Consider the following 12,546-nt stretch of genomic DNA (forward strand, 5'->3'; position numbering starts at 1 on the left):
TTAGATATTAAAATTAAAAATTTTGGGATATTTGTCAATTTTCCAAGTTAAACACATAAACAAAATTAAAAGAAATTTAGATAGAATGATCAATTTGAAAATAAACTTAAAATACAGAGACCAAATTGTTCAAATTAAACAATTATTTACAATCAAATCAATTAAAATTTTCAATTTCATTCAGTCAAAAAGTCAAAATATTTTACTGGTAAGTCATAAAAGTAGTGAAAAAGACTCTTTTTGCCCAATTTTGTATAAAAAAAATAACCTTTACTGGTAATGGTGATGAAATAAAATGCTGAAAGGAGTGATTGTAGATCCACAAAATTAATAGTTTCAGATTAATTCCCTTAGGCTTTGTTTAGTTTATGAATTTCAGAAGGGAATTGAAAAAGAAAAGGGAAAAGATGTACTAAATATAGTTATATTTTATTCACATTTCACATATCTTTTCACTCTCCAAATCCCTACCCAAATCCATGAACAAAACAGAATCTTATAACTCTCCTAAAGTTGTAGAATTTATGGCTTGTGTGTTGTCTATCACAATTGAAGAGCATCTATCAAGGAAATATGGTTTCAATTCCATTGGAATTCATGTAGAATGGTGTCCCAAGCTGAAAGTTATGACACAGATTGGTAGAAGGAGCATCATAGTGCCAAGGATGTGTTTTTACCCTTCCTCCACATTAGTTAAATCTCATATGCTTTTGTGAGTCTCTCAAACTGTTTTATTATTATCTACTATTTCCACTTTCTTCATTACTCTCTTCTATAGTCCAACATATTTTATTTACTTATGGGATAAAAGAAAACCAACTTGAACCAAACAATCAATACAAGTATTTACTGATTTTTTTATTTGTTTTTTTCGGAAGTTCAGTCAATTCTAAACTCATTATTTGTCTTATAACAATGTGCATTTTACAAGGCAAAATATTATCTTCCACCAAGATTTTGTATTGGTACATGGGACTATCTGATCAACTACTTGAAGGATCAATCTTCATTTCTAGTAGAGCTTCATAGGCTTTTCTGTTTCATATCTGTACTGCATCCCTTTCTTTATCAGTAATAGAAAATTCTATCTTTTCATTCTTCTCATAAAGCTACATTATCTCTCCATTTTTTAGTTCATACAATTGGGATCGAACTATACTAGACTGTAAAGGAAAGCAGCAAAACAAGAAATCGTCCCAGAGTGCAAGGGATCAGAGCCTTTTCATTTGTTATATATACATATACTTCGTTTAGGCTGCTAAATTGATCATGACCAAAAAAAAATAAAAAATTAGAACTACATTTCATTTTATCTAAATCCCCTTGCATCAATGTTTCAAATCTATTTCATACAGACAATTTAATGTATAATTTTCAAGACTTTAATGTCTTGCCTAGCATTCCTTCAAGTTAATCAAATCCTTTAAATCTCATTCCTTTCACAATTATGGTTTAAATAGTACTGAAAAACTTTTCTATTTGATCTATTTAATTATGCAGTACATGCTATGCTATGATTGCAAAAAATTTGGAATAATTGTAGCTGCCGTTTTATTTTCTGTCCATCTTAAACAGTTAGTTTGGTGGTCTATGTTACCTTTCATTGCATTTATTGTTTCATTTTATTACATTTGAATTTGTGAAATATTTTATTCATAAGAAAAAGCAGGATAGGTCTAGCTACATATGCATGGCAGAGTCCTAAAACTAAGGACTGGATACATAACTTCAGTTGTCACTGATTTTGTTAGGTTTACTAGACAATTGTCACTAATTTTGTTAGGTTTGTTTGACAAAAAAAATTAATAAATAAATAAATAGAACATAGATACAAAGTTGTCACTTGTAAAGATAGCATCACTATAGATTTCTTTGCTTAATGACATAAAATTTTAAAACTTGTCATATTTTATTTTTTCGAATCCCTCATTTAACAATGGACTGTCTCCATTTTTATACAAGGAAATTCCCGAAAGGAAACTAACAAAATTCTCACGTACTTTGGGTTAACAGATAACTTTCAAGGCATTCGATGAAAGCAAGTGCTGACTTTATTGTCTTGGCTGGCATTTCGGTTTCTTCTTCTTCAATGTCATACTCCACCTTGACATCAACCAAAAGTCTCCAACTCTGCATTGGCAGTGAGTTGAAAAATCGTTTTGTATGAAGAGAAGCCGTGATTAAGGTGTCCCCCTTCTATCACTTGCATCCCAATTTGATGCAGGGACTCATCAAGATCCACTATCTTTTCCTTCTGATAGCTCATAGTGAACACATCTGATATTTGTTTCCACGCAAAACAAATTATTAATTCATAAATTTTGTTTGTGAAAGTTTCATTTGCTATTAACAACATGTGTTATCTCTTGGGGATTTAGTTACTAAAGTCATATAAAATTCACTTGTACATAGATATAAGGAGAATGCTATGATGTGCAACTGCACATCATATGCACCTCATGCAAAAAACCTAATTTTTCTCACAAAATGTATAATTTTTGTCACAAAAAATATAACCTTTTGCTTCTCACAAAATGTATAACTTTCATCACAAAAATCATAATTTTCTTCTCACAAAATGTATGTCTTTTCCTACAATGTGCAAATGCACATTGTAACCTCTCCCTAAATATAAGAGTAAATTACACCGATCTCCCTTTGAAATTTGGAGAAAATATAGTACGCCCCACAATTACAATTTTGACATAATTACTTTGAGTTCTCTTGTGATTTTAATTTGTATAACACTTAGTTCCTCTTGTAAGCATATCCATAAAGTGGCATATATGCTACATGTTTGTTTTATTTATTTATGTTATAATATAAATATTATATATATATATATATATATATGTTAGTAAACAATTGGGTATCTAACGTGAACTATGTCCACTACCCCTTAAAGTGGTTTCATGGGAAGTTACAACTTCATTGACGGTGGGAAGTTATGAGGAGTTACACTTGAATCATGAGTCCAACCCTATCTATATATGCCTGTGATAACCATCAAAACCCAGACATTGTTTTGTGAATAGAATAAGTTTGAAACTCCATTCCTTCCACTTTTCTATATGGTTATGTAAAAGTATTTTGTGAGTGTTTTGTTTGTACATTCAAGACTTGATCAATCAAGAACAAGATTTAAAGGCTCGAACATCATGGCATGAAGTATTCTTCTTTTATTAAATTATTTTAATTCTCACAATTGGTATTAGAACCTCCTTCTGTCTTTGTTGTTTAGCGTTATTGTATTTTATGGAGGCCAAATCTTATTGCGTTCTGTTTTATACACTTGTATGGGCCTCTATTCCGTTATGATTTTGACATGACAATTTTTCTTCGTTTGTACGATTTGGTGCGTTGGCTATAAAATATTATTACGTTTTACTCTTTGTAATGTTTTGACCAATTTGAGCACACCATGTCTATGCTTTTAGCCCTTTGTTTATTTTCTCTTGTGAAAGTGATTTTGGAACTTGCTGGCCATCATACTTTTGAATATAAATTTGATAGTTTAATACTTAATAGTGACTTTTGAATATAAATTTGACAGTCTAGTACTTAATAGTGAAGTTTAAGTCAACATAGCGCCATCATTATATATGACTTGTGATTGTACAATATAGTATAGTGTTATTTAAAGTTTGAATTTTCATATCAATATGAACATTCATTGTTTGGTTCATCTTAATAATATATATATATATATATATGAAACTTGATGTATTAAAATATTGATTTGACGTCTACCAATATTGAATATGAACTATTGCATGATGTATTACTTAGAAGGAATAGTAGAATTCATTTTGTTATGTAATTGTAGTATTTACATTAATTTAAAATTTCTCTTATTCTAAATCTATTTCATTTTGGAGACTTGTTGTATGTCATTAAGTATTAATTTCTATTTATTGACAAACATTAAAAACCAAACTGCTTCATCTTATTTTGTATAAATTCTAGAAATTAACATGCTTTTATTTGGGCTTATTTGGTTAATTTTAAAAGATATAAAAGACTTCAATTTATTTCTAGAATTTTCATGAAGAAATTTTAACATGCTGTTAAAATTTTTTTGTTTATTGTAGTTGCATGTTTAAATTGTAAGCAAATTCTTTTGAATTTCATACAGTGAACTATTGCTTTAAAGCCTTATAAATTTTCATATTCATTGGCATGCTCTCTAGTATAGTGTAATATCATATCACATGCATTACGATTATTTACGCCATGAAAATTTATGTGAAATAAGAGTATGTATACACTGTGTGTTGGACTTAATAAATTTATTTTGGTCCAATTTTTAAGCAAAATCTAGTATGAGGTTGAATTAATGTGTTTGGTCTTGGGATTTTTCATGTGATATTACTCTGATTGCATGTATTATACATTATGTGCATTGAAAGATTATGTACTTGTTGTGACCATAAGGATTTACTCACATTAATAAATTATGCCATAATTAAAAGGATTTTATTCTATTTTAAGAGTAGCCACAGCATCTTAAGACATGAAGATGTAGTGATCCTCAGCATTTTGATCACATAAAGTTAAAAAAAATTAATTTGGCATTTTTATATTGCAATCATGTTTTATAAATAATTTCATGGTCTCACAGGAAAGTAGTTATTTATAAAATTTAATAAGAATAAGATAATGGATTAGGTATTAAAGGGATTGGACACTCTAAACCCACAGGTATGAGTTTTCTTTTTCTTGAATATTTCAAAATCCATTAGTCTTATTATAAAGTAATAGAAAATCTAATACAGTTCAAAGGCCTCTACCCATAGGAAATTTTAGATTTGTTACTGAATTTGACATTTGTTGATTCAAACTATAGTTATTGTTTCAATGCATTAATGATGTTCTTGGTAATTGCAGTGATTTCTACCTCTATAATTTCTACCTCTTTACTGCCTAATGAGTCTTCCCATATTCCATTCTTGAACGGTGATAATTTTTTGGACTGGAAGGACCAAATCCTTCTAACATTAGGGTGCATGGAGCTTGATCTAGCACTCCGTGTGGATGAACCTCCTGAACCCACGGATGAGAGTTTCGCTGCAGAAAAGAATGCTTATGACAAGTGGGAGCGATCTAATCGCTTAAGCCTAATGTTCATAAAGTCACATATCAGCCAGAGCATTAGGGGCTCAATCTCACTATCTGATAAGGTCAAGAACTACATGAGGGCTATTGAAAAGAAATTGGTTAGTTTTGACAAGACATTGGCAAGCAACCTAATGAACAAACTATCAGGCATGAAGCATAACAATTCTAAGAGTGTGTGAGAGCACATTATGGAAATGTGGGACTTTGCAACTCATCTTAAGTCTTTAGAGATTGAGATTTCTGACTCATTCCTTGTCAATTTCATACTCAATTCTCTTCCTATAGAATATCTTACAACACACAGAAGGAAAAATAGTCTATCAATGAACTTTTGACCATGTGGGTTCTAGAGAAGGAGAGATTGAAGTATGGAAAAGTGGAAAGTGCTCATTTAACAACACATAAAGAAGGGCAATGGAAAAAGGGCAAAGGTGATAAAAAACGAAAGAAGCTTGGTAAAGTGCCATTCAAAAATTATGGCAATAAGGATGCATGCTTCTTTTGCAAGAAAAATGGTCACATTAAGAAAGATTGCCCCAAGTATAAGAAATAGCTTGAGAAGAAAGGTAATCTCATATCTCTTGTGTGTTCTGAGTCTAATTTTGTTAATACTCATTAGTATGATTGGTGGATTGATTCAGGTTCTACAATTCACATTGTTAATACCATGCAGGGCTTCCTCAGTCTAAGGAAACCGACAGAAAGTGAATAAGGCATCTATTCGGGCAATGGGATGCGTTCGCACATCGAAGCTATGGGAACTTTCAAACTTGTTGTAAAGAATGGCTTTGTTATGGATCTTGAAAACACTTTTTATATTTCATCTTTTTCTAAAAATTTAAGTTACTTTTCTAGACTAGTACCGTTTGGATTTGAATTTCAGTTTGTTGGTGCAAATTTTAGTTTGTTTAAAGACTGTTTCTGTAAGATTGGTACCTTAATTAATGGTTTGTACAAATTAAATTTGGATCCTATTTTTGAACAAAATCTTTTAACCTTGCATGGTGATATTAGCATTAAACCTAATATTGTTGATGAGTCCCCCTCTATACTTTGGCATAGGAGATTGAGACATATCTCCATTGAGAGAATAAAGAGGTTGGTTAATGATGAAGTCCTTCCGACTCTTGATTTTATTAACTTTGGTATTTGTGTGGACTGCACAAAGAGAAAACAAACTAACAAGACCAGTAAAGGTGTCAAAATAAGTGAGGAAATTCTTGAAATCATACATACTGATATTTGTGGACCATTTACTCCACCTTGTCTGAATTGTTAGAGATATTTTATCTCATTTTGATGACTATACACGATATATGTATCTCTACCTCTTGTTTGATAAAGCCGAGGCACTTGATTCTTTTAAAGTTTATAAAGCAAAGGTAGAGAAACAAACAGAAAAGAAAATTAAAATTATGAGGTCAAATAGGGGTGGAGAATATTATGGGAGGTACATAGAGTTAGGACAATTACCAAGCCTATTTGCTAAGTTCCTTAAGGAAGAAGGCATTATTGCATAATATTCAATGCCTGGCACACCACAATAAAATGGTGTTACTGAAAGAAGAAATCGAATACTTATAGACATGGTAAGGAGCATGCTTAATTATCCTAATGTGCCTATAAATTTGTGAAGTGAAGCTTTGAAAATCATTGTGTATATCTTAAACATGGTTCCATCCAAGGTTGTTCCCAAAACACCATTTGAGTTGTAGAAAGAATAGAAGCCAAGTTTAAGAAACTTACACGTTTGGGGTTGTCCAGTTGAAGTGAGGGTGTATAACCCACATTTAAAGAAATTAGACCCTAGAACAGTTAGTGGTTTTTTCATAAACTGTACGCAAAACACCAAGGGCTATAGATTTTATTGTCCTTCAAATTCACTTAGAATTGTTGAAGCCAAAAATGCTAAGTTTATTGAGGAAGTTGACCCTAGTGGGAGTTACTCTCGAAAGATAAAGTGGGAGGAATTACGTGATCTAGATACAACACCCGTGAATATAGGTGAATTGGTTATCTTTCAGGATAATCAACCCAATATTCTTGAAGATTAACAAATTCAAGAACTTCCACTACAAGAGGAACAAGTCAACATAAAGCATGTAGCTCAACTCCCAATTGAGACTACATAATTAAGGAGTTCTTCACGAGCCAGAAAGTCAGCAATTTCTGGTGATTATTTTGTAAATGGAGTATGATTTTGACATCAAACCTAAGGATGATCCTATTTCGTTTTCCAATGCCATGAATAAGGATGATTCTAAATTATGGTATGACGCCATGAAGAAAGAGTTGGAATATAGGGCCAGACTTGTAGCCAAGGGTTTTACTTAAAGAGAAGTCATCGATTATCGTAATACCTTCTCTCCAGTTTCTAAGAAGGATTCATTTAGAATTATCATGACAGTAGTAGCTCATTTTGATTTAGAGCTACATCAAATGGATGTGAAAACGACATTTTTAAATGGGGATCTTGAGGAAGAATTATACATGAAGCAACCTAAAAGTTTTTGTTCTAATAAAGATAGTCACTTAGGTTGCTAGCTCAAAAAATCCATATATAGACTAAAGCAAGCTTCCCAACAGTGGTATTTAAAGTTCCAAAATGTTATTACTTCATAAGGTTTTACGGAGAACGTTGTGGACAACTGTATATATCTTAAGGTTAGTGGGAGCAGATACATTTTTCTAGTTCTATATGTGGATGACATTTACTTGCATCTAAGATTGGGATTTGTTGCATGATACTAAACAATTTCTTTCCCAAAACTTTGAAATGAAGGATATGGGTGAAGCTTCTTATGTCATTGGCATAGAAATTCATAGAGACATATCTAAAAGGACATTAGGATTGTCTTATAAAGCCCTCATTGAAAGAGTCTTGGAAAAATTCAGGATGAGTGATTGTAATGCAACACCCATTTTAAAGGGTGACAAATTCAATTTAAGTCAATGTCCAAAGAATGATTCGGAAAAGGAACAAATGGTTAGCATTCCATATGCATCTGTCATAGGCAGTTTAATGCATGCTCTAGTTTGTACATGACCTGACATTGCATTTGTAGTTGGGATGCTTGGAAGATACCAAAGCAATCCAAGAATGGAACACTGGAAGGCTACAGAGAAAGTCACAAGGTACTTAAAGGGAACCAAGGACTACAGTTTTACTTACAAGCATGTTGACTGTCTTGAAGTGGTTGGCTATTTAGACTCGGATTTTGCAGGTTGTTAAGATTCCAGAAAATCTACTTTAGGATATGTCTATCTTCTAGCAAGCAGTGCTATTTTATGGAAAAGCGCCAAAGAGATGATAATTGCATTGTCAACAATGAAAGCAGAGTTTATAGCATGCTTTGAAGCAACATCACAGGCTATTTGGTTAAGAAATTTTATCACACGGCTTCAAATTATGGTTCGATTTCTAGGCCATTAAGAGTTTACTGTGATAATTTGATTGTAGTTTTCTTTTCTAACACCAACAAAAGTGGCAGCCGAAGCAAGTATATTGATATAAAGTTTCTTGTTGTTCAAGACCGTGTTAAGAAGCAAGAAGCTAGCATTGAACATATTAGTACCGATATGATGGTTGCAGATCCCATGACCAAAGGTCTTTTTGTAAAGGGTGTTTTTAAAACACGTAAAGGGCATGAGATTGACTGGTTAGGTTAATAATTTTTCTAGTTGTTGTTTTGTTTTGTCATGACATTTTGATTATTATTAGTGAAAATCATCATTTTATGCACTTAAAGTATTTGTGATGCTACACAATCCATTGAGACTATTGATCCATAGGGATCATTGGACCTAGAATAATTTATTAAAAATTATTTATAAAAAATAACACCACATAAAATTGAGAGAATTATACAATGTAATACACTGAAAGAAATACTCATTTGACAAAGTATAACCACCATGATTCGCGTATTATGTCACTTTATAAACTTTGGGTATTTTTATTTAGTGGTCATAATTAGTTTGTTTCGAAAGTAAGCAAAATGTATCATATGTGCTAAGTGGGAGAATGTAAGCATATCCATAAAGTGGCACATATGTTACATGTTTGTTTGATTTATTTATTTATATTATTATATATGTTTTAATCAATAAAGAATTGGGCAACTAACGAAAACTATGTCCACTAGTGGTTTCATGGGAAGTTACAACTTCACTAATGGTGGGAAGTTATGATGAGTTACGCTTGGATCATGGGTCCAAGCCTATCTATATATGCATGTGATAGCAATCAAAACACAGACGTTATTTTGTGAATAGAATATGCTTGAAACTCTATTCCTTCCACTTTTTTATATGGTTCCGTAAAAGTGTTTTGTGAGTGTTTTGTTTGTACATTCAAAACTTGATCAATCAAGAACAAGATTTAAAGGCTTGAACATTATGGCAGGAGATATTTTTCTTTTATTAAATTATTTTAATTCACACACCTCTTTCATCAATAATTTGTTAGTTATATGGATGAAAAAATAATATTATTATTTCTTTTACACAAAAATATATATTTTATGTTATTTATTTTTTGTATTTTCGCAACATCTGCATTGGTTTTAGTCCATTTAACCTTTACTAAAAGGAAAGTCTATGTATTTATGTATTTTTTCAAACCTCTGGGGAGGTCAATGTAATTGACCTTAAATATAATCAATGAACAAAAAATAATAAATAAACAAAGAAAATAGGCTGTGAGATTGATAAGGGGCAAGACAAGTTGATGTCCTAAAGCCTTATTCGCTTCCTTCATATAGGTTCTTGCAAACGAAATACAACTTCGAAATACAATTCAAAATCTGACAGTGTTTTACATGTGCAAGACTAGTGATAGACCATCTTTCCCAAGTTGCCCATATAATTAGAATAGAAAAGTATAATAATAAAACGTTGATATTGTATATCTTAATCATAAAGATGTAGAGTATTTTCTAAATACACACATCTGTTCATTTTCAACTATTGACATGACTTTTAAATGACAGGTCATAACTATTTATTTTAAAATTTGAAATTTAAATTCCAACGTTATCAAACCATGTGAAAAATACATGTCACTGTTGATTTGGTAAATCAAGTAATCATTTTTCAGCTTTTTGGGTTGCTTTAGACAATTTTGGGTGAAAATAATTGTACATAGAAAATTAAACAAAAATAAATAAATAAATGAAAAATAAATAGATAGACTGACCAGAACCAAAATTGAAGAGAAAAACAGTGCCAAGGCCACCATCTCCTTCAATCAATTCCACGTCTTTAATGGTGTTTGGCATAATTTTTGGAATGACAAACCTGAAATCCTTTGCCAGAGCTTTCCAGAATTCCTCCACTCCAACCTGAACCTTCACTTGTGTTTTGAATTCCCTTGCCATGTCTTTCACTAAAGCAAATCCTTCAAATGAAAGTGGGATTTTTTGGGTGTTTGGATAGAAAATTTATAAAGAAAGTAGACAGAGAAACAGATAGGACACCAAAGCATCTTTTTCGTCATTTCTTGTATGGGACAAAGATGGCACAACAGATACCCTTTTGTTTTCTCCTATGTTCAAAATCAAGAAAGTCCAGCTGGGGATTATGAATAATAATTTACTATGCCGAAGACGAATAATAGAGGCATCAAGGGAATAAATTTAAATTCTCTACTTAATATTTTCCTTATTTAACTTCTCTACTTAATATTTTCCTATACTTTTTTCTTTTCCTTTATAAGTTTTTGTCATAAATGCATCATGTAAACACAGTTATCTTGTTGTGCACCTTTGTTTGAATTGTTTATCTATTTATTTCTCTTCTAAAGAGAAGGAATAACCAAAGAACAAAAAGATCGTAACTAAAAGTGCATATAATACATGGTAATGTTAAAGATCTCAAAAGATTTATGAAATTTTTTATCAAATATCTCCGACAAAGAAGGGGATTTTTTTTTAATTTCCCTAGTATTAAGATTTTATAAGATAAAGAACATGCAATATTTTCATAATGTATCCCTTAACATTTTTTCAGAGAAATTTCAATCTTGAGAAATTTCAAAACATAGAGAAATTCAAAATTTCTCTGAAATTTCTATGTTTTGAAATTTCTGTGGATCAAAATTTCTCTAAAATTTCTTTGTGTTTTAAAATTTCTCTGGATCAAAATTTTCCTGTATTTTGAAATTTCTTTGAATCAAAATTTCTTTGGTTTGCTCAATTTTTCTGATTTTATGTGTTTTGAAATTTTCTCTGTGTTTTGAAATTCCTCTTAGTTGAATTTTCTCTAATTTGCTTACAAATTTCTGTATGATTTGCTCACAATTTTTTTTTTCTGTATTTTGACCAATTTTCTCTGATTTGCTCGTAACTTTCCATATGTTTTAACCAAACTAAAGAAAATTGTGTTTTTTCATAGAAAAATTTCAAGCAATCTTCAACAAACACATACAGAAAAAGAGATTGAAGAATAAAATACTCTTACTCAAATTTATGCTTGAACCTGAATTTGTCAACTGATGTAGTCAAATTGAATATAATAAAACTGATATGAACATATATATATATATATATATGCATAACTCTAGTTGAGATAATAATAACCAGAGCATATATATATATATATATATAAAGAGAACTAACTCATGGCAATCTTTAGTTTCCAGCCCAAATTCATTGTCAAGCCTCCGGGAATCTTTACCAGAGAACGCTTACATTTATGAGTTCTCTAAAATTTGCTCCACCACTAATAACTTCATCGCCAAAAAATTCTCTTCCACTTCTTCTTTCTCTTCGTGGCGGTGTGAGATTCGCGACAATGACGCCGTTGTCTTCCACAGGAAGTTCTGTAGCCCGATTGACACCAAAAAGCTCTTCCAACGAATTTCCTTGATCTACAAGAGCCACCACTCCGGCTTGAACAAGCTTCGCGGTGCTTCTGTCTCTGGAAATTATAGAAGGCTACGGCAAGAGAGGAAGAGAGAGAGGGGGGAGATAAGAGAGAAGGAGACAGTGGGTGTGATATATGGATATGGGTGAGAAGGAATCTTAGATTACAAATATATATATATATATATATATATATTGTGAATCTCTAAAATATGAAGATAGATGTTAACCGATTTATATGTTAAATTAGAAGCTCTATACACGTTTTAGACAATGATTCAAAATTTAATTTTAAAATTAATTACAAGAATTTTTTTTAAAAATAAATGAATAAGATTAAGTAAATTTCAGTAATTATTTAAGCCTTCTATTCATATTTTGTTCTATAATAAAATACATGTATCATAATTCAATAGGTAAAATTAAAAGCAAATAAATTTTTGTAAATTATAAAAACTGCTTTCTGTTGAGCATAATTATATTCTGAAATTTTTATAATTATAATTTGTCATATCAAATTTTGTTATATGACATAGCAATACTAGTTTTTTTTTTTTCTTTTTTG

General features: G+C 31.0%; 1 pseudogene across 1 annotated transcript; it reads right to left on the reverse strand.

The window, feature by feature from the left end:
• Window positions 1-1,896: 1,896 nt before the first annotated feature.
• On the reverse strand, window positions 1,897-12,124 carry LOC145790110 (phytohormone-binding protein-like; annotated as a pseudogene). Its single transcript, XR_014328750.1, has 3 exons — window positions 11,808-12,124; window positions 10,316-10,516; window positions 1,897-2,277 (listed from the first exon to the last, which is right to left on the reverse strand). The product of XR_014328750.1 is annotated as a phytohormone-binding protein-like (transcript).
• Between the last annotated feature and the right edge of the window lie 422 nt (window positions 12,125-12,546).

The sequence above is a fragment of the Camellia sinensis genome, chromosome 5, assembly GCF_055761805.1.
Source record: "Camellia sinensis isolate YWXY chromosome 5, ASM5576180v1, whole genome shotgun sequence".
NCBI lineage: Eukaryota > Viridiplantae > Streptophyta > Magnoliopsida > Ericales > Theaceae > Camellia > Camellia sinensis.